This window comes from Mobula birostris, chromosome 3 (assembly GCF_030028105.1).
Source record: "Mobula birostris isolate sMobBir1 chromosome 3, sMobBir1.hap1, whole genome shotgun sequence".
In the NCBI taxonomy this organism is placed as follows: Eukaryota; Metazoa; Chordata; class Chondrichthyes; order Myliobatiformes; family Myliobatidae; genus Mobula; species Mobula birostris.
In genome coordinates this window covers 197,574,234-197,600,050 of record NC_092372.1, presented here as the reverse complement: position 1 = coordinate 197,600,050, position 25,817 = coordinate 197,574,234, and the positions used below count along the sequence as shown (strand labels likewise).

General features: G+C 39.9%; 1 protein-coding gene across 2 annotated transcripts in view; it reads right to left on the bottom strand.

Moving 5' to 3' along the window:
* The window catches only part of ccny (cyclin Y), a 244,030-nt gene that overhangs the window by 186,748 nt on the left and 31,465 nt on the right, over positions 1 to 25,817 (bottom strand). The gene's annotated exons all lie outside the window — the stretch shown is intronic.

Genomic DNA, 25,817 nt, shown 5'->3' with positions numbered 1-25,817 from the left:
AGTGTTTTCCTGCATTCAATCCATATCCCTGTAAGCTCAGCCCGTCCAAATTATACTACTGTACCTGGCTCCACCGCTTCCTCTGGCAACTCATTCCTTATACTCATCCCCTCTTCATGGATCCCTCAGGTCCCTATTAAATCTTTCTCCTCTCTCCCCAAATCTATGCCACCTAGTTTTGGACTCCCCTACCCTGAGGAAAAGACTGTCACTACCCACCTTACCTATACATCTCATAATTTATACAATGTTGTCCATTGTTCTCCTACATTAGAAGAAGTATCTCGCTTGGCCAGCCTCTCCCTATAAATCAGGCCCTCTAGTCCTGGCACCATTCTTGTAAGTATCTTCGGCACTCCTTCCTGTTTAGCTACATCTTTTCTATAACAGGGTCTTCAAAGCTATCCACAGTACAAGTGTAGCCACACAACCAACCTAAACATTGGCAACACAATGTCCACTCTTACACTCACTGGCCTAACTGATGAATGTTAGCATGCTAAAAACCTTTTCCACCACCTTGTCTACTGGTTTCAATTAACTATACACTTGTACTCCCTGGTCCCTGTTCCACGACAATCCCCCACTGCCCTACCATTCACAGTACAAGTCCTGTGCTGGATTAACTTTCTAAAATGCATGACCTCACATTTATCTGCATTTTCCACTCCTCAGCCCACTGCCCAAAATGACCAAGATCCCCCTGTAATCTTCCATAACCTTCTTCACCATCAACAAAATGTCATAATGATACCCAGAAGCTCACTGATCAAGCTTTGTGGATATGCATCCAAATGGTAAATATAAATAAAGGAATAACAAAGGTCCCATCCGCAACCACTAGTGGTGCACCACTAGTCACCCACCTACAAGAAATAACCTTCAACCATCACCTTCTGCTTTCTACCATTGCCTCCAGGAAATGAAATCCTTTTTCAGCTTCAATGTGTTGTCTTTGCTTTTCATCATCTCCTCCTTTAATGATTTCCTATGTAATAACTTAATTTTCTTAGTTCCATATCCAACATTGTTGTTAGCCCAGAGAGAGAACATGCTTGAGCCATTGGTAATGCTTCTGTGAGTAATCCATTGGTGGCAGCTGTCCAAGCATCATCTCCAGCCACATTGTCTCAATCTGGCCATTTATGGGCAGCATGGCGTCATAGGAGCTGACTTGGAAAAGTAAAGAAAATCAAGAAAATTTTTATTTATGTTAGGAAATCCGAATTGGGCTTGAAAATAAAACCAATAAAATTAGAATTTCCACCGCAAAGAAAGGAGAGACACGAGCAATAATTTCTGATGAGCTCTTCACTCATGCCTGGGAGATTTTAAACACCATGGGGTAAAAAACATGGCTACTGACTGTGTCATCAGCAAAATTTGCATCATTTATATCAATAATGAATAACAAGGGTCCCAACCAGGAGCCACAGTGTCATTACAGTCATTGTGACACTATTACAGCTAGGGGCGTTAGAATCAAATTCCCGCATTTTCTGTAAGGATTGTGTATGTGGTCCCCATGCAATGCATGGGTTTCCTCTCAGAGTCCAAAGACATACCGATTAGTCCGCTCATTGGTCATTGTGAATTGTCCTGTGATTAGGCTCGAGTTAAACTGGGTTTTGCTGGCAGCATAGCTTGGGGGCGGGGGGGGGGAATGGATGGATAACACCACCAATTGCAGCATATCACTTGTCAAATCTGAAAATCAACCTTTAAATACCACTCTCTGTTTCCCACCTCTGAGCCAATTTTGAATCCACCTAACTAGCTCTTGCTGGATTCCATGGAATCTAACCTTCCAGACCAGCCTACCATCTGGGACATTGTCAAAGGCCTGGCAAGTGCAAATGGCAATATTTGTTCCTCTACCCTCATTTACCTCATTACTTCTTCAAAATCTCTAAAAAGTTCATCAAGCACAACATCCCATGCATAAAGTCATGCAGATCATTTTTCATCAAATTGTCTATCCAAATGCTGGTGGATCTTGTACCTCAGGATTCACTCCAGCAACTTCCTGAGCACCGATATCAGGCTGACCAGCCTGAAGTTCCCTGACTTGTCTTTGCTATCCTTCTTAGGCAATGAACAACATCAGCCACTTTCCTGCAAACGTTTAAGGAAATGACTCCAAAAAGGCCTCCTCAATGTCCTTTCCAGCACCCACAAAGTCCAAGGATGCACTTGGATAGATCCCAGGATTATTCACCTTGGGACAGAGAGTGATGATTAATCTGCAATGATCAAATGGTGGAATAGACTTGATGGACAGATGGGCGAATTTTGCTCCTGCATCTTATAGAACATAGAATAGTACAGCACAGTACAAGCCCTTCAGCCCACAATGTTGTGCTGACTCTCAAACCCTGCCTCCCATATAAGCCCCCACCTTAAATTCTTCCATATACCTGTCGAGTAGTCTCTTAAACTTCACTAGTGTATCTGCCTCCACCACTGACTCAGGCAGTGCATTCCATGCACCAACCACTCTCTGAGTAAAAAACCTTCCTCTAATATCCCCCTTGAACTTCCCACCCCTTACCTTAAAGCCATGTCCTCTTGTATTGAGCAGTGGTGCCCTGGGGAAGAGGCGCTGGCTATCCACTCTATCTATTCCTCTTATTATCTTGTACACCTCTATCATGTCTCCTCTCATCCTCCTTCTCTCCAAAGAGTAAACCCTAGCTCCATTTATGGTCTTAATGTGCTCCAAGGCTCCAAATACCTCTTCCCTGGCAATATAAGGGCTATCCTCCAAAACATCTCCACTTGTTTCCCTCATCTCGTAAGCAACCATGATCTTTTTCTTAGTAAACACATTAGAGAAATAGTCATTTTAAAAAAACATCATAGGTAGCTGTGCTAATCTCTAAGAGGACCTACTCTCTCCCTAGCCAGTTTCTTTCTTAATCTAGCTGTAGAACCTCAGTGCAGCAAGGATTTTTCTTAACCTCACTGCCAGTTCCACATCATACCCTCTCAATGCCATCCTCAATTCTCTCAAGAGTAATCTTAATCTTTTTTTAAGAATAAAGGGATTTACTCGATCCCAACCTTCTAAACCTAATATATGCTTCTTTTCTTGACCACAGCCTCAGTATTTCCCTCAGCCAAGTTTCCCAAAACTTGCAAGTGTACCCTTCAGCCAAACAGGAAAATGATGCTCCTAGACACTTGCCGTCACTCTTTTCAAGTGTTCCTCTTGCAATTCATTCCTTTCCCTTCAAACATGGTCACCCCATCAAACTGCGCTAGATCCTGTCCAATTCCTCAATTAGCCCTGCTTCAGTGTAGGATCCTAACCTATGGGCTGGAACTACCCTACTCTGTAGCTATCTTTAAACTAAAAGAGAACTATGGTCACTGGAAACAAAGTGCTCCCTGACCGTCACATCAGTTTCTTAAACTACCTCATTCCTAGGAGAGGGTCCTTTATTGCATCCTTCTGAGTAGGGCCCTCTATGTGTTAACTCAGGAAACTGTCCTGTACAGATTTCACAAATTCCACACCACTCCTTAACACCATGGTTGGCTAACATCGATTCTAAATCTCTTACCTGTAATCAATGATTGTAACCCCCTCACTCTATACAATTGGCCCCAAGATATCAGTGCAGGCAATTCAAGTGCTTGTCTGGACAACACTCAACCTCCAAACCCCTCAACAATTAAAGTCCCAGCTTGTTCAGCCTCACTCCATAACTAAGTGCCTCCCATCCTAGCAATGTCCTTGTAAATCTATTCTGCACTCTTTCCAATTTAATTCACATTCAGATTTATTTATCACATGTACATCAAAACATACTGCAAAATGTACCATTTGCATTGAACAACTGACACACCCGCAAGTGTCGCCACACATTCCAGCGACAACACAGCAGGCCCATAATGCTTGGGTGAACAACACAAAACACAACCAGCAACAGCAACGAAACAAGCTTCATTCTTCCCTCCACCCTCTAGCTCACCTACACACACACACACACACACACACACACACACACACAGTCCTCTAAGCCCAGAACAGTTTATCTTCTGCCTCCAGCAGACCCGAGGATTCGTAGACACTGGGCCCCAACTTCCCCAGCAGACTTGTGGAGATCTGCAGATTCTGGGCTCCGGCCATTGGGCCTCCAGTCTCTCGTAATGGCAGGACATCCAAAATTAAACACAATACTCCAAGTGCAGCCTCATTATTTGAATGATGGTGCAGACTCAAGAGGCCACATGGGAATACCCCTGTTCTGATTTCTTACTTTCTACTGTTTTGTATTATAAATTCCAGTGCTTACATTTAGAAAGAAAACCACACAACTCTGTCATGATGTAATTGCAACCTTCCTCCAGTGTAAGCATTGCAGTGCCTTCGGCAACAGAAGACAGTGTGACAGAAAGCAGTTGTCTTCATCTGAAAACAAATATGTAACAAACAAGCAGAAGATATACCACTTTAAAACTGACACATTGTACTTAAACCAATTTCCCACCCTCTAGGCATACTTCACATGCAGAGGATATTTTGATGAACTTCCACAAAGACCATCAAAGAAACATATTTGGAGCTGGAAGTGAAGTACAAAGATGCCTAAGGACAGACAGAAAAGACAAGGCTTGTGTTTGTGTGAGAATTAAAGTCTGGGAATTGATCTATTTGAGGGGTTTAAGAAGATCAGAGAACTCAGTTGCATTGGCAGACAGAAAGTACATTCTCCAAGGCAGAAACCCGAAATATGGGGCAATAAACTGAAAAGGTTAGAGCCAGGCCTGGAACTAAGGTATCTGGATTCAATCACAGTAAAGAACTCTACTTTGGTCTTTACTATGAACATCTCAGATTTTCAAATCCTGACTTCCCCTCTCATCTGTGTGGAGCTTGCATGTTCCTACTGTAACCCCAAGTGGGTTGGTAAATTCAACTGTGTAAATTGCCCTTAGTTTAAGTGAGCAGTAGAATCCAGGGTAAATTGATAAGAATGGTACAAATAAAACATATAATTAGTCCTGTGTTGGCAGTGACCTCAGGCAATGCCAGCTGAAAAGCCTGTTTTTGTGAAATATGTGTCTATGATCCAACTCAATGGGCTGAATGGACTGCATTTTTTTTAAATGCTCCTAGTGCATTTGGTTTCCAGTCCTGATGGGCAATGCTCTGGAATATTGATTAGTATATGAAAAGCTTTCAGTCTCTTAGTGGCCTACACTTCCATTCTTTAACAATAGGTCTTTGCACTGCCAGACGCAAGCAATGAATGCCCAAAGAGTGAAGAACCAAGTTAGATAATCATATGCCACAGCTTTAGTCACCCTGTGGTACCCCTTCTAAGTGCCCACTATTCATCACACATCTTGACATTACATTTGAGAAAGCTCTTTTGGCAAAGGATATATCACAGCTGAGCACATTGCTTTTTTTTGTACACAAGTACGCTTCCAACAAAAATCATTAGATTATAATCAGTGGGAGAAGCCCCAGCCAATTACTGCTTTCAGAGCCTGGCCGCTGAAATCAACAGTAGCACTGGTATCTCTCTATCTCTCTCTCATCAGCCAACTGAACACAAACACATCAGGAAGATGTTACCTTCTAGTCTGTAGAACTCAGGTGCACACTGAATAAACTTTAATGCAACAAAAAGATCAATCGGCTTGTAAACTTGAATAGTGCTATTAGTTAACAAATCAGTAATTACATAATATTTGGCGATGTTAAACTTTTCTATCACAGTAAACGAGGACAGCCATTGGCATATTTTCAGCCAAGCATACTTCTATATTCAGGAGGGGACTAGAAAACTTAGACGAAAACAGAGTAATAGGTTTACCCGCACAGCTTAAAAACATGCATTACTCAGGCAAAGCAGGCTGATGTACAAATCTCTTTTTTTTCCTTCATGAAACTGTTCATATGGAAAAAGGAGCTGAGGCGTGAGGCACTTCCCAGAGCCAAGGACAACAAAAAGCATGTAGTACACAGTGAAAAGTGTATTCAGATTTATTTTGGCAATTGTTACAATATGTTTAAAGGAAAATAGGTTTTCTTGGCAGTTTGCCAAGACTTTCAAACTATGCATTCTTTTCAGTTGGTTATTGTGAGGGGACTGCAGCTTCAGGCCTCAGGCTGCACCCCAGAAGAAAGGAGTAGCCTGTGAAGCAACATATTTCATTCTTTGTCTTGGACCCATGTTCACGCTTACACACTGCATGTACACAACAATGATTTATAGGCTTGAATAATATTTCAAAGAATGGTGAAGATTCTGCACGCGAAGCATTTGGACTATATTCTCCATGTGACCCGTGTTAAAACAGCTCGAGGCTGCGATTTAAATGCAAACAATAAGTCCTGCTTTTTCACAATGTACCCATTGGAGGGAAAATGAAGCGATGACATCATTAAGTTCAGTCTAAAGAAAATAATTCAATTACAACACAAGACTAACAACTACCACTGACGTTGCCAGTTTAATATATCATGGAAAGTAAAAGTTTGCATTAAACTTACTCAAATCTTTCCCACATTCCTGGATGTTTTAAAAAAGTAACAAAGAAACTATAGCAAAGTATCAGGTTATTCAATCTGTTTTGGTGCTCATTCTTCACAGGCGAAACCTGGTCCCATATTCTGCTAACAGTTTCAGCAATATCTGCTTAAACATTGCCTCACCGTCCAGATGAATCAGTAATTCTGACATAGATAAAACATGAAATACTGAAGATTTAAGACAGGGAGCTTCTTGCTCCTGCCTTAGATCTTTTGTCCTTCACATTTCATCTATATTCTTTCAGCTGCTGGAAACAGCCACGTCTCTAATGACTCAGTCCCATCCATCATTGCAGGATTTTGATTACCTCTTAAAATTACCCTGGTTGATGGAAACAGCATTCAATTTTCCCAAGGTTTTCTTTGTATCTGTAATCCTAAAACAACCAGCATCATAGCCAATCCAAGCTTCTCTAAGAAGCACAGCACCAACACTGCTGCCAATGGACTTGAAAAATTCAATGAATGACTTGTATTCACAATTTTTGCCATTAAACCTGGCATTTTATTTTATGATCCTTCCCAAATAAGATTTTCAATGTCTTATGGACAGAAAATGTCAGCATGCAGAGTAGCTCCAGATGTCTTGCATAGCTGGTTTCCTTTCCAACTTAAAAAGGTACCAGCTCACATTCATTGACAATGAATTTCACTGGCCACTGATACAACAAAATGTCAAAAAATACAAACCTCTTTCCACCAGCGTAGGCTCAAAGAGAATCCTACCAAGTATCTAGATGAACACAGCTCTGGTAACACTAGAACTCACTACATGAGAGGGCAATAGAATCAGGGCCTTTTAGATCACATAACTGGTACTCAGATAAGTGCTTTAAATGCCATGGCACAGAGACTATGGGCTCAGCACTGACCAGCATTGACACAGCAGACTGAGGAGTCTGTTTGCACGCTGTATGATTCTCTGGAGAGAAGCACTAAATCCCAGAGGCAAGCTGGGACTGACTAGCCCTGGATATCAAGACAGCTGTTGACTGAATCCCTGACAAAAAAATTGGTGGTTAAGTTTGTACTTTGTGCAAGGATCAACAATCCCAACCACCAATGGTTTATCACTTAGTTTACTGAGACCCATAAGAACATGTTACTCTCACTCAAGCCGTCAAGACAAAGCAGCATAGCAAACTGATTCGCTTTTCACCATACTGAGAAACCCTCAGCATATCACCTCATTGTGGCTGCAATGGGGATTGTCAGCAAACTGCAGGACAGGGTCTGGACATGTTCCAAATCCACAGAAGCTTAAAGTAGATGCAAGTGCCACTGCTTGCAAATCGTTCTCAGCTTCCGAATAAAATGATATCCCTTTGGAAGCGGAATGAAGATGAATCTCTTCAGCAGACAGTGGTGAATCTGTACAATTCGTTGCCACAAAGAGCTATGGAGGCCAATTCATTGGGTGTATTTAACGGCATAGATTGAGAGTTTTTTTGATTGGTCAGTAGGTTGAGAGAGAGAAACATTCGAGAAAAAAATTTAAAAATCAGACACGATTAAATGGCCTCTTTCTGATTCTATCTTATGGTCCTGCAGATTCTATACACTCTTCATAAAATACCACAATCTCCTGCTTTGGCACTGGATCTAAATCCTGGAATTTCCTACCAATACTCAAGGAATCCAGATGGACTAAAATGGTTCAAGTTGGTTACCTACAGTAGCAACAGTGCTCTCAAAATGAAAGCAACAACTTGCATGCTCTTCTGGTTATTGCCCGAATTAGGAACTTTGCAAATATGAAGTAGGAGGGAGTTCATGAGACAGGGGCAGGGAGAAATGGGGAAAAATAACAGCTCCAGTTTCCTGGTAAATAACGTTTCCAAGTGCTTTCCCATGTGGAGCATTAGGAGCAGGGAGGGGAACAGAATCAAAAAGCGTAAGTATAGACTTGAGGCATCAGGACGGACACACAGGGACACACATACACACAGTGACAAGAACAAGCTGTGAGGACTTGCTGAAAGAAATAGTGCTGAGAGTGTATGTTTTTAATCCTGGTGTTGAGATAAGCATTTCTCCTTTTGGGGACACATCTAGAAAACAGTAGAATACCAGGGTGTGGGGGGGGGAGGGGGAGATGCGCTTCATTTTAGCTGATGCTCACATTGTTTCTGCCTTGTAGGGTGATTAAATTAAGAGCCAGTAAATTTATTAAATCAGAGAGGTGACAAAACAACAGTCTACAAATTATTGCATTGCATGAAAAGATTACAATACTACAGCATAAATTTCATTCACACTCACCCCCTACAGGAGGATATACAGCCTTAAATACAGAATCAGGCTTATAATAAACTAATATGTGGGTCAATACTTCAGACCTGAGAAGAGTTTACGAGGCTAAACTTACTGCACAAGAATTAAAGATTAAAATCAATATATCAACAGATTACCAGGAAGATCACACTTCAACAAAAATTGGTTTAGATTATTCCACACGTTTGATAAACAACCATGAAGATATCCAAAAACTATCCAATCAGAAGGTTCATTCTGCAAGGACAACACTGGGCTTCAATTTCAAAGTTCAAAAGTACATTTATAATCAAAGTCTGTATACATTATACAACCTTGAGATTTATCTGTTAACCAGCAACCACGAAACAAAGAAACCCCAAACACCCCATAAATAAAAAACTGAACACTCAATGAGCAAAGAGAAAAAAAATCATGCAAAGAAAACATAAAAAAGGACTGAACACCCAATGTGCAGAGAACAAAAAAAAACACATATAGTATTCTAAACTGGTCTGCAAGATAGTTCAGTATAGTTCCTGTCTTTTTACCCTATCACCTCGCTGCCTTTGATCTTCCAGATTCCTCCATCAATATCCAACATAAAAATATCACCTCAGCCATCAGGTATTATTGAATTCAACAGCTTCAGGTACACACAGCTAACATAGCTCATCTTCCTTCCACGTATACAGCTGTGCCTTTCTATTTCAATATGTTTCCATAACAGATTGTTTTTATTATTTAGGTGATACTTTTAAAAATTAGTTGATTTTTGTTCTGTACCCAATCACAATTTAACACTTAAGGTAACTTGCCTTTGGATAACACACCATTGTTCCCCATCTTGGAGTGCCAATACTCACCGGAATTTAGAAGAATGAGGAGGATCTCATTGAAACATACAGAATATCGTAAAACCTAGACAGAGGGGATGTGGACAGGATGATTCAATTAGTGGAAGCGTTTAGGACCAGAGGGCATAGCTTCAGGTCAAACAGAAATCCCTTTACAACAGTGATGAAGAGGAGTTTTTTTTTCCCCCCAGAGGATGGTGGACCTGTGGTATTCATTGCCACAGATGGCTGTGGAGAGCAAGTATTTGGTCATATTTAAAGCAAAGGTCAATAGGTTCTTGATTAGGAAGGGCCCAAAGATTATGTGGAGGAGGCAGGAGAATGGTATTGAGAGGGGAAATAAATAAGCCATGATTGAATAGCAGAGCACATGAGGGGCCGAATGGCCTAATTCTGCTCCTTTGTCCTCTGGTCTTTCTACTTCCCACTCTTGCAAATTAACACACCTGCTTTCTTCGTTTTCCACTTTTGAGGAGGTGTCGTTGACCCAAAATGAGAACGTCTTTTCCATATTTCAGATGGTGCTTCATCTTTGAATTTCCACATCCACCTTTCTTGTGCTCAAAGCATCTAAGCATATTTGAATCATTTGATCACAACGTTCATGATGCAGAGGATTCCCATCAGAATTGAGTGTGGCACTATGTTGTTGCTATTCACTGATCATGGCAGACAGCAATAAAGGATAGAGCACATGTGACCTCCACACCACTTGGCTACAGGAAGCAAAAGCAGTTACATTTCATACAACTGCTTACCGGAGACCAACTGAAGGGAAGCAAATGGTTGAGAATCAGCCAAGAACGTTTACAAAGATGTTGCTGGTCTTGAGTACTTGAGTTATAGGTTAGGATTTTAGTGCCTAGAGCACAGGAGAATGAGGGGAGGTTTGATAGAGGTACACAAAATTATGAGAGGTACAGATGAGAGCAAATGCAAGCAGGAATTTCCCAGTGAGGTTGGGTGAGACTAAAACTAGAGGTCATGGGTTAAGGGTGAAAGGTGAAATGTTTAAGGGAAACTAAACATGATCAGCACTTTCTCCCTGAAATCCTGAATTATATAATTATTGTGTCTCACCTACTTCAATAAGAAGTCACAGATAAAGCAGACATGGTAAAAAAAAACTGATGGGAAGAGGTGAGACATGGTAAAAAAAAACTGATGGGAAGAGGTGTGAACTGTGCCATTATAATTCAAGAACTTGAACTACTGGCAATCATTAATAGATTTGCAAACCGGCTTGTAAAAATAAATTTCTTCCGTTAATTTATTCTAATTAATCATGGTTTAATAAATAATTAATTCAACAAAACTGTTCAAAATGTCTCCAAAATACGGCCCATGAGTTTTCAAAAAGAGTGGTTTTATTTTTTCTATTTTCCAGTGTAGGTGCTCTACTCTCCTCTCACATTCCAAAAATATGCAAGTTGACACATGGACACCAGAGACTGCAGGTGTTTGTTGGTATTGATGCAGCGTCCTGACAAGTTGCACCTCCAACTGCTATGGGAGCACTGGACCAGAAGCCCCTACAAAGGACCACGGCAACAGCTGAGATGATCCTTGGGGTCTCCTTGCCATCATCGGGGACATTTATCAGGACTACTGCATACACAGAGCCCTTAGTATGATCAAAGATCCCACCCATCCATTCAGCTTCCACTTGGACTTTCTACCATCAGGCTGGAAACTACAATGCATAAAAGCAAGAAAGATCAGGATGAGAAACAGTTTCTTCCATCAGGCTTCTGAACTCTCAGCCTCATCGTATTCAAAGGGTCACTGGTTAATCTGATCCATAACTTACAGTATTTAATATTAATGCACATTCGTTCGTTACTTGTGCGTGATTCATCAGTAGATTTTATCCTTCCTTTCATAAATTGTGTGTTATGGGCTTTACACCTGGTTCAAAGAAACGTCTTGTGTCTGTATAAATTGCAAGGTTATATACACTATATACATGTATATAGTTAAACGATAATAAACTTCATTTGACTTGACAATACATATAAACACACAGTAACTTAAATACATAGACTGATCACATGTACATAAAATCGTGCCAGGTACAGGAGGTGATTTGTACAGAAAATGATAAAGTAGTGATGGAAAGGGTTAACGGGTGGAGGTGTTGATCAGCCTGATGGTGAGGGGAGGCAACTACTTTTGAATCTGCTGGTCCTGGTATGGATGCTACATAGCGTCTTCCCTAACAATCCACATTATAGATTAATGGTAATGTGGCAACAATGGCAGACGATTTTATACATCGTATGTTCCAACACACAGCAAGTTTGTAATAAGATCATTGAAATCCACACATACATCAGGGTAACTCCCTAGTTTTTGTTCAAATCTGCACAAGTATCTTGAATGGGACCTTTCAAGTGAGAGATAAGAGTTCTTCAAAATTGAGTGCAGCTAGCAGATCAACAGAGCTTGTCAAAATTCTTTATGATACTTGTCCATTCAAGCTAAAATGGAATTAAGCATAGCTGCAGTATCCCTTAAAATCAATTAGGCTTCTGACATCTGTGGGTCTGCCCTGTGCGATAAGCATGGTCCATGAGCACCTGCTGTCCTATATGGTTCACAGTAAGTAGTTGCGAGCAAAATGGTGACATTCAGAAAGGAGGAAAATAAAAGGCTCTTGGCATTAAAGTGCAGATTAAATATCATATTGTAAGATTCCAAAAGGCCAGGTGAGGGAAAAAAAGAACAATTTGTTTTTTTTTTGCTTGCCACTCTTGAACTTACCAAGTGAATAATATGGGCATAATACAGCAACTCCTCTCCAGAGTCAACCAACAATAGGTTTGTTTTTCTAACCAGTCACATTTCTTTGACAGGGCAGCACAAACTCATTTTTAAAATCGAAGGCTTCTCTAAACATTTAAACTTGCAGCTGAAGCCACCTTCAAAGCTGCAGCATTTCAAAGTACCCAAAAATATAAGGTCAACATTTTATCTTTCTCCACCTCAGCATTCCAGCCATTTTTCCCTGCATGCACTGCCACCTACAAAAATACTTCTGAGGAAAAAAAAGTGTTAACCACATCCCTCAGAAACACTTTTTGAGCACTTAAAGAAAATTGCCTTAACATACTGTAGTCATCATTCTGGTCTTCGAGACAGGTTTGAGTACCACTTATCCAAAATCATTATTATTATATTTTTTTTTATAATTATTATTTATTTAAGCATTGACATGATGTCACAAATGGAAAATTCCACAAGGCACTGGGAAGATTCCCAGGCGATGTGCAGGCCTTTGCACACCACAGACAGTTCTGAGAAGCGCCTTACATATGTAGTGAACAGAAATTAATGAAAAATGGAAAAACACTGCATAAACCAAAAATTGAAGAGCTCAATCTTATATCGAAAGAATGAATTTGTCAGCATTGGAGTGAATACATGCCGCTTAACAGTACTGTATGCTGATAATGAAGCAATCAAACATTCACAATTACCTGAAAATTAAAAGTAATTGTGAATATTCAGCAGGATTGCAGAAATTTAAGGCACAACATCAAACTTTTAAAGACCTTAAAAGTTTTAAAGATGAAGTATATGGTGATCCCGAAGCAGCAGAGGAATTAATTGATGAGTTTGCAAAGATCGCTACTGATGAAAATCTAGCACCAAATCGAATTCTAATTGTTTTTATACCGGACATAAAACCTTCAGTAAAATGCAAATACAGTGTACTGTAGCTTATTCATCAATACACAGCAATATAGGTGGAGACCAAATGTTGTCTTTTGTTGTTCAATGGCTGATTCAGGTATTCTCACGATGCTGCTGTGCTATTTTTTGTCAGCTAGTACACATTATATTTCTGATATGAATTAATTTTTACTGTTATGTGATGAATAAGTGTGCTTACTAGTACCATATAAATTCTGAGTAGGAAATAATGGCGATCAAAACTATCTCATTATACATTCCAAAATCCAAAAAAAATCAGAAATTCGAAATACATCTGGCTCCAAACATTTCAGATAAAGGGTACCCAACACGTATTACAGATATTTGCACTAACTGTCAATTCTCCATTTGACATTCAGATTAACAAACTTTTTAAGAAATTATTCCAAAAAACCATAACTGATAATCTGCACATAAAAGTGAAGAGAGTAAAAATTACATTGAACAGTTTCCTTCTAATTTTATATAAGCATATTTTGAGAAAAATGGTCATCACAATAGTAATGAAGGTAACACAACAGCCCACAAAGAGTTAGCATCCAGTCTTAGACAGGAATCTGTAGTAGAAGGTGTAATATGAAGGAACTAAAGAACAGCGCAATTGAAACTACTGCAAGGTAACTGCCCAGCCTCATTGGTCATAACTATTGATTGACTTGTGAATGAGAAATGAAAGACAAACCAAATGCCAAATTCAATTCTTGTATTTACATTACGTTATAAAGATACAAGACCATTGGACAAGTGAAAAACATTGTCCTGGAATGATACCAATGAAAGGACTTTATTCATCAGGACAGATTGAATATCTGCATCAGCTTATTTTTTGATGGCTTTTCAATTCATTCAAAAGCCGTGGAAGGATTATAGAAGAGTTTCCAATCTCAAACTCACATGATGTTTACACTTAAAGCAGAACACACAATATGCAACTCACCATGTGCACAGACATTGTGTCGCTGAGTCATTTCAAAACAAATTACAGCTCTGTGGCCTTCAAGGATCTAACCAATGTAGCTGACAACTCTACACTGCATCTTAAAAAGGTATTCAGTCACAAGGCACAGACATGTAAGAGATGCAAAGGACACGCTGTAAAGTCATCCGTATCACTTGAAGGTTTTCGACTGAGTTCCTCCACACTTAAGAACTTCGTATCCATGTTCCCAAAATTTCTACAGCTCCAACACCGTATTTAAGTTTGCTAATGACATCACTTTTGTTGGCCAAATCAAAAGGTAGTGACAAATCAGCACACAGGTTGGATGGTGCCACAACAACCACCTCTCAACTCAGTGTCAGTAAAAGAAAGTGATGATTATTGACCACAGGAGGAAGAAATTGGGGGTCCATGAGCCAGTGCTCATTAGGGGAATGGAGGTGGAGAGGGTCAGTAAATTTAAATTCCTGGAGTGTTATCATATCAAAGGATCTGTCCTGCGACCACCATGCAAGTGCCATTTCAAAGAAAGCACAGCAGCACCTCTACTTCTTAGGAGTTTGAGCAGATTCAACATGTCATCTAAAACTTTGACCAACTTCTATAGATGCATAGCGAAGAGCATCCTGGCTGGTTGCATCACAACCTGGTATGGAAACACCAATGCCCAGAAACAGAAAAGCCTATAAAATGTGGTAGATACAGCCCAGCTCATCACAGGAAAAACACTCCCCACCATTGAGCACATCTACAAGGATTCAAAAATCATTGTGTGTCATTTCCTGCAGACACATAAGAAGAATGAAATAATTGTTACACTGGATCTGATGTAGCACTCAAAAAAAAACACACAAGATAAAGAACGTAATAATAATTTTAAAAAACAATAAGTGTAAATACACAAGATAGTTTGTATACATAGATTGACTGTATGCCCAGAGAGTGGTGCCAGGCTGTACACAAAGTGACAGGTGGGAAATAATGCAGTAGTGGTGGAGTTCGTGGGTGGAAGTGTTGATCAGCGTTACTGCTTGGGGAAAGTAACTGCTTTTGAGTCTGGTGGTCCTGGAGTGCTGCCACAAGAAAGCAGTATCCACCATCTAGGACCCTTGCCATCCTAGCCATGCTCTCTTCTCGCTGCTGCTATTGGGAAAGAGGTACAAGAGCCTTGGGGCCCATACCTCCAAGCTCAAGAACAGTTCCGGATCAGGCTCCGGAACCAGTATGAACAAGTTCACTAACCACAACACTGAACTGATCACTGAACACAACCTATGAACTCACTTTCAAGAATTCTGCAGCTCATGTTCTCAGTATTATTTATTTACTTCTTTATTATTAGTTTTTTTTTGTATTTGCACAGTTTGTCTTCTTTTGCACTTTGGCTGCTTGTCAGTATATGTGTGTAGTTTTTAACTGATTCTACTATATATCTTTGTTTTACTGTGAATGCCTACAAGAAAATGAATGTCAGGGTAGTATTTGGTAACATGCATGTATTTTGATAATAAATTTACTTTGAACTTTTAAAATACACAATTTATGTTAACCAAAATGAATGAATGAGGAATTTTCTATATAGCCTATAGACTTTATATGGACCTGGCATAAACTCACTGTGACAGCACAAAATCTAAGCAAGTGAGAAGACCAGAGACTTCAGTTGATAAAAATTAATGAACTCATGGTTGCAGCACGCTCAAATTTAAAGCAGTACAGGTCTTTTCCATAACACAACATGATGTACTTGTGAAAATTACTAACTCAGGATGTTCCCAGAAAAAAAGCCCACTCAAAAAGGCCAAATAGTCGAGTCTAAAGGCACCACTTCTTTAACTACATTAAAGCAGCCCCCCCTTCACAGCTCAAATTACATTACGCTGCAAATGTTAATCTCATTGCCAGGGAGTGGGATTAATAGGATTGATCTTTCAAAGAGCCATCATAAGCACAATGATTGTATAAAATATAACGATTTGGGAAGCACATTGCCCCAGTTAAAAAAAAACAAAACAGCAAGTTTTTGGCATTTTTCACGGGGGCGGGGGGGGGGATGTTAGCTATGAAAGTAGAATTCTTCCCAGTTTATTGAACAGAACTATCAGAACAAACAGGCACTTCAACTGGAAGTGGAGTAGGACCCATAATCTTGTAGCCCAAAAGCAAAAATCTATCAAAGTGACACGCAACTTTGTCCTGACTTGGTGGTAAATTTAAAAAAAAGGTTACCCAAGCATGGCACCACAATTGAAAGTCCCAAACATCTTAAACGTGCAAGCAGTAAACATTGATTCCTGATTATTTACAAAATTTACAACCAGAGTACATTTGTTACTATCACTGCTGTAATAGCCCTAAACTAGACCGCGCCTGATAGCTGGCAAGGTAAATACAATGAGACAATGGGAAAATGTGATGAATAAAAAGTGCAGGCACAAAGAATCAAGTAATTTCTTAATTTAGAAGATAAATTCCCATCTACTTTAAATGGCAGTCTTCTTGTTTAAAAAAAGTTGCAAAAAGTGTAGGTATAAAAATTGAGAATGAATACCACTTTCTTTTATTGTTGGTGACATTTCTCAAAGCAGTTCTGATGATTGAAGTAAATTATCTCTCCAAAATCAATATCCACATAAATATTTGTTCAGTGGTTCTATTTCAACAATGCTCTAGATATGTCAATTTATTGAAAGTATACAGATCATAGTTGGGAATACAGTGATGACATTTAATGTACTCTTGTTTTCGGAATTAGATTTAGGAGTGAGCGATTTAAATCTGGGAAGTATTCTTGGGTTGTTTGGAGAAGATTGACCAATGATCGAGATTTTTGAAGCACCTAGAAGTCATTGATGGCTATTACACTTCCTGAATAATTTAGACAGCGGAATGTTGCTGCCTACTGCAAGCATTTGTGTGCCCACAGTAGAAATGATACGGGTCTTTTCCTCATGTGGGACCCAGAACTGCATCAAGTATTCAGGTAGAGGTCCTTCGAAACATTAAGGTTGTTGATACTGCAAGATCCAGCGGTGTGCATGTTTTGATAACTTTTCACGAGAGCATGAAGCAATAAACGTCATTCCAAATGACTGACTTTATTCCTGGAACTTAATGAGGGAACTAATGCACTTGGCCAACTACAATAAACAAGGCAGGAATACCAACAGTAGCATAGTTGCTAAAAAAGAATTCTGATTATTTATACAATGCTCATAAATTGCATATAATTCTAAACATATATAAAACTGCAAGTTAATAACAGTAGAGTTGCAGAGTTATTCAAACAATTGCAGTATTATGCTGGAGCCATCAAAACACAATTTTAGGGTTTATGACACATAGGCCTAAACACTCAATTACAGACTGATTGCTAACAAGTTTATTCTTTTATTATAGGGGGAAAAAAAAGAAATGGTTCTGGTCTTACTCAACAACGACAGCTTGTAAAAAGAATGGGAGTCTTGGAAGAGGACAGAATAAAAACAGAAACTACTGAAAATATTCAGTGGATCAGACAGCTTCTGTGATTTAGATACAGATCTGCAATGAGCATTTATACTGGAATGTTAACACTTCTTTTTCTTTCCAAATATGCCACATGATCTGTTGTACAGATTTTATTTCTGATTCCAAGATCTACAGTGCTTTGCGGACCTGACGAGAACCATTGCTTCAGACAATGCAGGTCATGCTTGAATCACAAAGGCAGATGGTATCTTCCCTGTTTTCTCTGGTTCAATTTGAACTTTAGGGCATTTGAGATGAAACTCCCTAAATAAACATGAAAAGTCTACACAAGATGACCATACTATATACACATTTACAAGGATCATTAATGTAAATCCAAAGAAAGAAGCAGACCATTGCAGTGCACCAGAAGTTGATTACGAGGTAGTTTATTACCCAAATCACAAAAAGAAATTCATTGTCACAAATAGCTGTGGAGGCCAAGTCATTAGGTATATTTAAAGCAGAGGTTGATTAGTGAGAGTGTCAAGAAGGCAGCTGGAGAATGGGATAATAAATCAGCTATGATTGAATGGGGATGAGGGAACATAAATCAACCATGACCGAATGGCAGAACAGATTCGATGGGCCAAATGGCCAAAGTCGGCTTCAATGTCTTATGGTCTTAAATTGACAACTGCAGAACCAATTAAAAGGTGAGAACACTCCAGCAAAAGACTGCGAGCTTAATTTGCAATAAGTTTTAAAACTCTGACAAATCCTGCCGGATGACAAAGTTACAGAATTTTATGAACAATGTTCAACATTACTGCAAAAGCATAATCTTTATCCTGCAATTGTTTTTCCAGTTACAACAATGCTCAAACAGCCTTTTCCTGGTGCAATTGGTTCAGAGCACACAAACAGACTTCTGGTAAACTAATGGTGGTTTACAAGAGCTCTGTATCCAATGTTGAGAATGACATTAGCAATATCATTAACAGTCTCTGGAATTGTAAGTGTTCAATGAAAGCAGTAACTGAAAGTGCTACAACAATAAATTTTTTCATAACTAATGAGATACTTATTTCCCAGTGAGTATGATAATGTTGCAGTTATATTAATATGAGCAATTGGATGGTTATAAATAGAGTCACAGAGAAGGATAGCACAGAAGCAGGCCATTCAGCCCATCTAAACCATGCCAAAACCATTTAAAGTGCCTACTCCCATTGACCTACACCTGGAACATAGCCCTCCATATCCCCACTATCCATGTACCTATCCAATCTTCTCTTAAATGTTGAAATCAAGCTTGCATGCACCACTTGAGCTGGCAGCTATTCCACACTCTTCCAACTCTCTGCGAAGAAGCTTCCCCTCATGTCCCCTTAAATTTCTCACCTTTCATTCTTAACCCATGATCTCTTGCTGTAGTCCCACCCAACCTCAGTGGAAAAAGCCTGCTTGCATTTACTCTATCTATATCCTCAAAATTGTGTACACCTCTATCAAATTCCCTCTCAATCTTCTATGTTCTAAAGAATACAGTCCTAACCTATTCCATCTTTCCTTATAACTCAGGTACTCTAGACCCGTTAGCATCCTCGTAAATTTTCTCTGGACTCTTTCAACCTTGTTCACATCTCTCCTCTAGGTAGGTGACCAAAACTGCACACCATACTCCAAATTAGGCCTCATCAATGTCTTATACAACTTCAACATATCATCCCATCTTCTCTACTCAATACATTGATTTATGAAGGCCAATGTGACAAAAGCTTTCTTTACAATCCTATCAACCTGTGACTCCACTTTCAACGAATTATGGACCTGCATTCCCAGATCCCTTTGTACTACCACACTCCTCAGAGCCCTACCGTTCAATGTGTAAGACCTACCCTGGTTGTTCTCATATGATAGATAGATGCTGCATGAGGTGCCAAACATTACCAGCAATTTCCATATTTATTTTCATTTCTAAAATCAGCATATTTTGTTATTATTTTCCAAAATCAATTTCAGCTGTTTAGAGGCACAAGTAAAATATGGTCTTTCATACAAATTATGAATGGCCATTGCCTGTAGTGCATTCAAACACAAATCTGTTCTTCAGAACAGTAGCAAACCATGTTCCAACGGCCAGTAATGAAGACACGGCCAGGGAAAAGAGCATCTACTCCCCTCGCTAAGAGGCTAAGTATATTCACATTTCAGTGAAGTTACTCCTACTTATCGAAGCCGCAAAGAATACAGGTGACGGGCAATGAGGGATTTCAGGTACAAAAGTAAACATATGAAAGGTTGACGATTGGTAGGTTCCATTAACATCAAATTTACCAAAGCATCACCATGTTCACTGCAGTGCTAGATACAAGGAGGAATCCAATTACTTCTGGGAAGCCATAAAAGTGATTTGTTCAAGATGGAGGTTAACAGAAGAACTGAGGAGATCTCAATGCTTTTACTTGGAGTTTCTGTCTCATTGAGCTGCACGCAATATCATTGTACCCAATGCAAAAAAAAATTGTGTATCAAATGGAAATAGCAGAAGGTTATAGAGCTTAAAAACAACTCTGGGAACAAGCTCCACACAAAACAGAATTAATTACCATTTGAAGCTTCCATGTATTGTTCCCAATTGTAAGCCTGAAATATGCTGCTGGGTCATATGGGCACGAGGACATCATGGAGTGATAACGTCACATTTTAGTAAGAATTATAGAGTATAGTTTATGCTAAAGTTCCCTAATAAACTCTAACATAGCACAATATAGTTTGTATATTTAAAAATAATTAAAAATCAATTACTCTCAAGTAGTAGAAATCCCCTTAGATGTTCATGATTCAAACGCAGGATGCAGGCACGGCTGGCGATGCCTGTGCTTAATAATCATCTCCAACCACCTTGAGAAATTGGTGACGAGTCACCTTCTTGGGCTATTGAAACGGTTTAAGTGCTCCCTGAGGAGCCAGAAAACAGAGCTCCAGGATTTTGACCTATCAACGATAAAGGAATCACAACGTATTTTCTGATCCTTCGTCGAAGCACCCTGTTCCTGTGGTTTTATTCTGATGTTTCGCAGAGACCTTTGCTGCAATGGAAAGGTCACAACTAAGCAATTAAAAGATAGGAATTCATAGGTTGCTTTAATGTTAGTAAAAGGTCATATTTACTTCCGAAGGTATTAAGACGTTATCTTTCCTAAAAGACATTAGTGATCCATGTTTGTTTTTGTAATTCATAGTAGCTTCATGGTTACCATTACCAAATCTAGCTTTTTGTTTGAAGTGCCATTAAATTAATTGCTTAAATCCTGTGGTAATTTTCAAATTCGTGTCACCACACACAAAGGTTAAAATTATTTATTTTAAAGATGCAATTCTCCATTGTCTGTGGGAAGGAGCTGTGCACAATTAATGTAAATTAGTGCTCGAAGATCAACATCGACTCGAAGGGCCAAAGGACCTTTATCCCTGTTCAATGACTCTGATGTCAATACAGTTATTCCCAGAGTTACGAACATCTGACTTACGAACAACTCGTACTTATGAACGGCCTGCCATAAAGCCTATTACTGTATATTAAAAATTCATCGGCTCAAGGAAGGAGAACACCGTCCGCCATTTTAAGTCGGATCACGTTGCCATTAACACTGTGTTGAGTGTGTAACTTTGTATTTGGCTTAAACCTTTCTTAGCAAGATTCGCCCTGACCCCCTTTTCTAGTCAGCACCGGCCCCACTTGTCCCATTTAACCTGTCTCAGTACAGGTGGACTTTAGGACCCGGGGGAGTTCAGAAACCGCCGCCTGCAGCTGCTGCTGAATCCGCAGTGTTTCTGTTCCGTTGACAGAAAACGATCACGATTGGAAATAAAGTGGAAATAATAAAGTGATCGGAAAGAGGTGAAACGCCATCGGTCATTGGAAAAGCATTAGGCTACAGTCGGTCAATGACCGAAACAAGTTTTAAAGGATAAAGTGAGAATAATGGAGCATGTGACAGGCCCTGCCCCAATGAAAGCTACAATTATTACTAAGCAACGCAATGGTTTAATTATTGAAATACATACTTTTCTTAAGTGTTTTATATGCATAGAAAGGTAAAATATATACTACATACTAAGACAAACATTTGACTAACTGACGCTAAATAAGACCGGATGTACCTGTTCCGACTTACGCACAAATCCGACTTAAAGACAGACTCAGGAACGGATCTTATTCATAACCCGGGGACTGCCTGTATTTGCAATGAAGCTCAAGTCTCTGATGTCAGAATGCTTCTTATTAGTACTATTTCCTCAAATGATCAAGACACCATTTCTTTCCACTTCCCATCAGTATAATGAATTGAAAATAATTTCCCTTGCTTGCCCCTTCCAAGGCAGTAATCTCTGCACCTGCCAGATAGTGGAGTCATAACAGCACATTGATAAGAACATGTTACTTTTAAAACAAATTCTTCATTGTTCATGTCACCCAGCATGGTCCTGTTATTAATTTTCCTCCCATCTCACAGCTCTGTACAAATGTTTTCCTCACCAGGAAACCTGTTCTGTTCCTCACAAACTGCCCTTCAAGCAAGTCGGGCCTAGCTTGGTGTGCTCCTTTCATCTGCAGCAGATACCTCCCCATTCAGAATATGCTGTGAGCAAATACAGTGAGGTATTAAATTGGCCTTCCTCACCATAGGCTCTACCTGCAAGTTAACAGTTAGGTTGTTCTGCACAAGGATTTCCAAATCCTTTGCATCTCAGGTTTTCGGATTTTCTGCAAACTTAGCAACAAAGCCATCCAGTCCACCATCTAAATCATTGATATACAGCACAAAAAGCAGTCCCAATTCCGACCGTTGCGAAACGCTACTAGTCACTGGCAGTCAACCAGAAAAGAAACCTTCTATTCCCACTCCCAGTATCTACTTCCTACCAATCAGCCAATGCTCTAACCATGTTAGTAACCTTCCTGTATACCATGGGCTTTCAACTTGGTAAACAGCCTCACGTGTGGCACCTCATCAAAGGCCTTCTGAAAGTCCAAATATACAACACCCACTGCATCCTTTGTCTATCCTACTTGTACTCTCCTCAAAGAATTCCAACAGGTTCGTCAGGCATAATTTCCTTGAGGAAACCACGCTGACTTTGTCCTATCTTGTCCTGTGTCACCAAATACTCAATAACCTCACCCTTAACAACTGACTCCAACATCTTCCCAACCACTGAGGTCAGGCTAACTGGTCTATAATTTCCTTTTTGCTGTCTTCCTCTTTTCTTAAAGAGTGGAGTGACATTTGCAATTTTCTGGCCCTCTGGCACAGTGCCAGAGTCCAGTGATTTTTGAAATATCATTACTAATGCCTCCACAAGCTTTACTGCTACCTCTTTCAGAACCCCAGGGTGCAGTTCCTCTGGCCCAGATGACTTATGTACCCTTAAGTCTTCCAGCTTTTTGAGCACTTTCTCCCCTGTACTAGTAACTGCACTCACTTCTCTTCAACATCTGGCACACTGCTAGCATTTTCCATAGTGAAGAATGATGCAAATGACTAATGACACTTTTGGTTGCTCTCTGTAGGTTTTTAAAAAGCTTCCCAATCCTGTCTTCGGACTAATTTTTGCTTTGTTGTATGCCCTCCCTTTTGCTTTTACATTAGCTTTGACTTCCTTTGTCAGCCACGGTTGAACTAGTTTGTTATTTGAGTATTTCTTTGTTTTTGTAATACATCTATCCTGCACCCTCCTCAATTTTCTCAAAAACTCACACCATTGTTGCTCTGCTGTCATCCCTGCCAGCAACTCCTTTCAATTTACTTTGGCCAACGCCTCTCTCATACCACTGAAGGCAGGAGAATGGGATTGAAAAAAAAGCAAGTTTAATGGCCTAATACTGTTCTTATATCTTACAGCCTTATTCCTACAGAAACCTCTCATTTCAAGGATTTATAGTTCTATCATCCCACGTAATGGACTAGCCAGGGAAAATATCATCACCCCCATCAGTTCCTGCAAGAGACTAGATAATATAACAGAGACACAGGAATCTGTAGATGCTGGAATCTGGAACAATACACATGATTCTGCAGGAATTCTTTAGACCAAGCAGCATCTGTAGACAAGTGGACAGTCAATACTTCTGGTTGAGATACTCTATAGCAGCGGTCCCCAACCACCGGGCCGCGGACTGGTACCGGGTCGCAAAGCACGTGCTACCGGGCCGCGAGGAAACCATATGATTTGGTGATATGAGTCAGCTGCACCTTTCTTCATGCCCTGTCACGCCCACTGCTGAGCTTGAACGCACGCAAGGTCATTACCCACGCGTCATCCATGTCAGCGCGGGAAAGAGATCAATTCCTCGAGCTTGCAAATGATGGCGGGTTGAAAAGTATGTTTGACATAACATCTCTGCCGGCATTCTGGATCAAAGTCAAGGCTAAATATCCTGAGATAGCCACGAAAGTGCTGAAAACGTTACTTCCATTTCCAACACATCTCTGCAATGAATGCAACGAAAACAAAATTGCAGAATAGACTGGATATAAGGAATCCCCTTCGAGTATCGCTGTCTCCCATCACCCTTCGATGGGACCGTCTTGTTGCAGGGAAACAAGCCCAGGGCTCCCACTGATTCAGCAATATTGGTGTGTTGCAATGATTTTATATGTTCATACGGGGAAAATATGTGCTGTATGTTTAATATCCAAACGTTACTTAAAATGTTATGATGCTATTGACTTATATAACCATACAACAATTACCGCATGGAAACAGGCCATTTCGGCATTTCTAACCAGTGCCGAACGCTACTCTCACCTAGTCCCACTGACCTGCACTCAGCCCATAACCCTCCATTCCTTTCCTGTCCATATACCTATCAATTTTTCTTTGAATGATAATATCGAACCTGCCTCTACCACTTCTACTGGAAGTTCATTCAACACTTACTTCAAGCTCCCTTGTTCTCCCCGATAATTGACTTATCACTATATTCATGCGAGGAAAATATGTGCTGTGTGTTTGATATTAAATTCGTTAGATAAACCTTTTTAGAAATGAAATTGAGTATATTAACCACTTATCACCTATATTCCGGTTGTGATTAACCACCCCCCAAAGAATTGCCAAAAACGATTTGTAGAGAAAATTCGGCACGTACACGCATGCACGCTGGTGCCCACGCAAGGCTTCATGGTCATTGTAGTCTTTCTCAGGACAAACACAACGTATTTGACTGCTACTGTTGTCCGTTGGCAACCCTACCACCCCGCCCCACCACTCCCGGCCGGCTGGTCCGCAAAAATATTGTCAATAATAAACCGGTCTGCATTGCAAAAAAGGTTGGGGACCTCTGCTCTATAGATGCTACCTGAGACAATGAGTTCCTCCAGCATCTTGTGTGCTGCTCTAACTATTTTAGTATTTCGGTGAAGTCATTTCTTGTTTTTCTCTGAACCTTAAAAAAACATGCAATTGGTCAATGATGAACCAACTCTAAGGGAAAATTCAGAATAACACCATAATCAAGTTGTTTTATTTTGTCTCCCCTCTCGATGAGTAATGCCTCTTTGCCCCTTTATTAGGGAGAGAGAGAGACAGTGGCATGTCGAATTGTCAGGTGAATGATTAGTTTTTGTTTTACTGCAGATCATGGTCTCTCTTTGGGGTTTTGCTATTGCTTGCTTGGTGGGAGGTGGCTGCTGATGCTTTTTACTGAAACAAGGAAGTAGTTAATACTTTCCTGTTGCTTGTGCGTGGGAGGCGGGAGAAGGGGGTTTAGAGATCTAACATTTTTACTGTTACTCATTCTTTGAGGCATTCTTCTGTTTTTGTGAATGTCTGCAAGGAGCAAGAATTTAAATAGAACTATTGAACTAATAAAATTGTAGGTAACATTGAGCAGACTTAAACTTGTAGGAGTCATAATGGCAATGATCAATTTAATGGTAGAAATTCAACTGCCTTGCTTTTCCATTGTACTTAAATTGCTTTTCCCTTTGCTTCCTTTTCCCCTTGTACTGTCCTGGTGTACAAAATAATGAGGAGA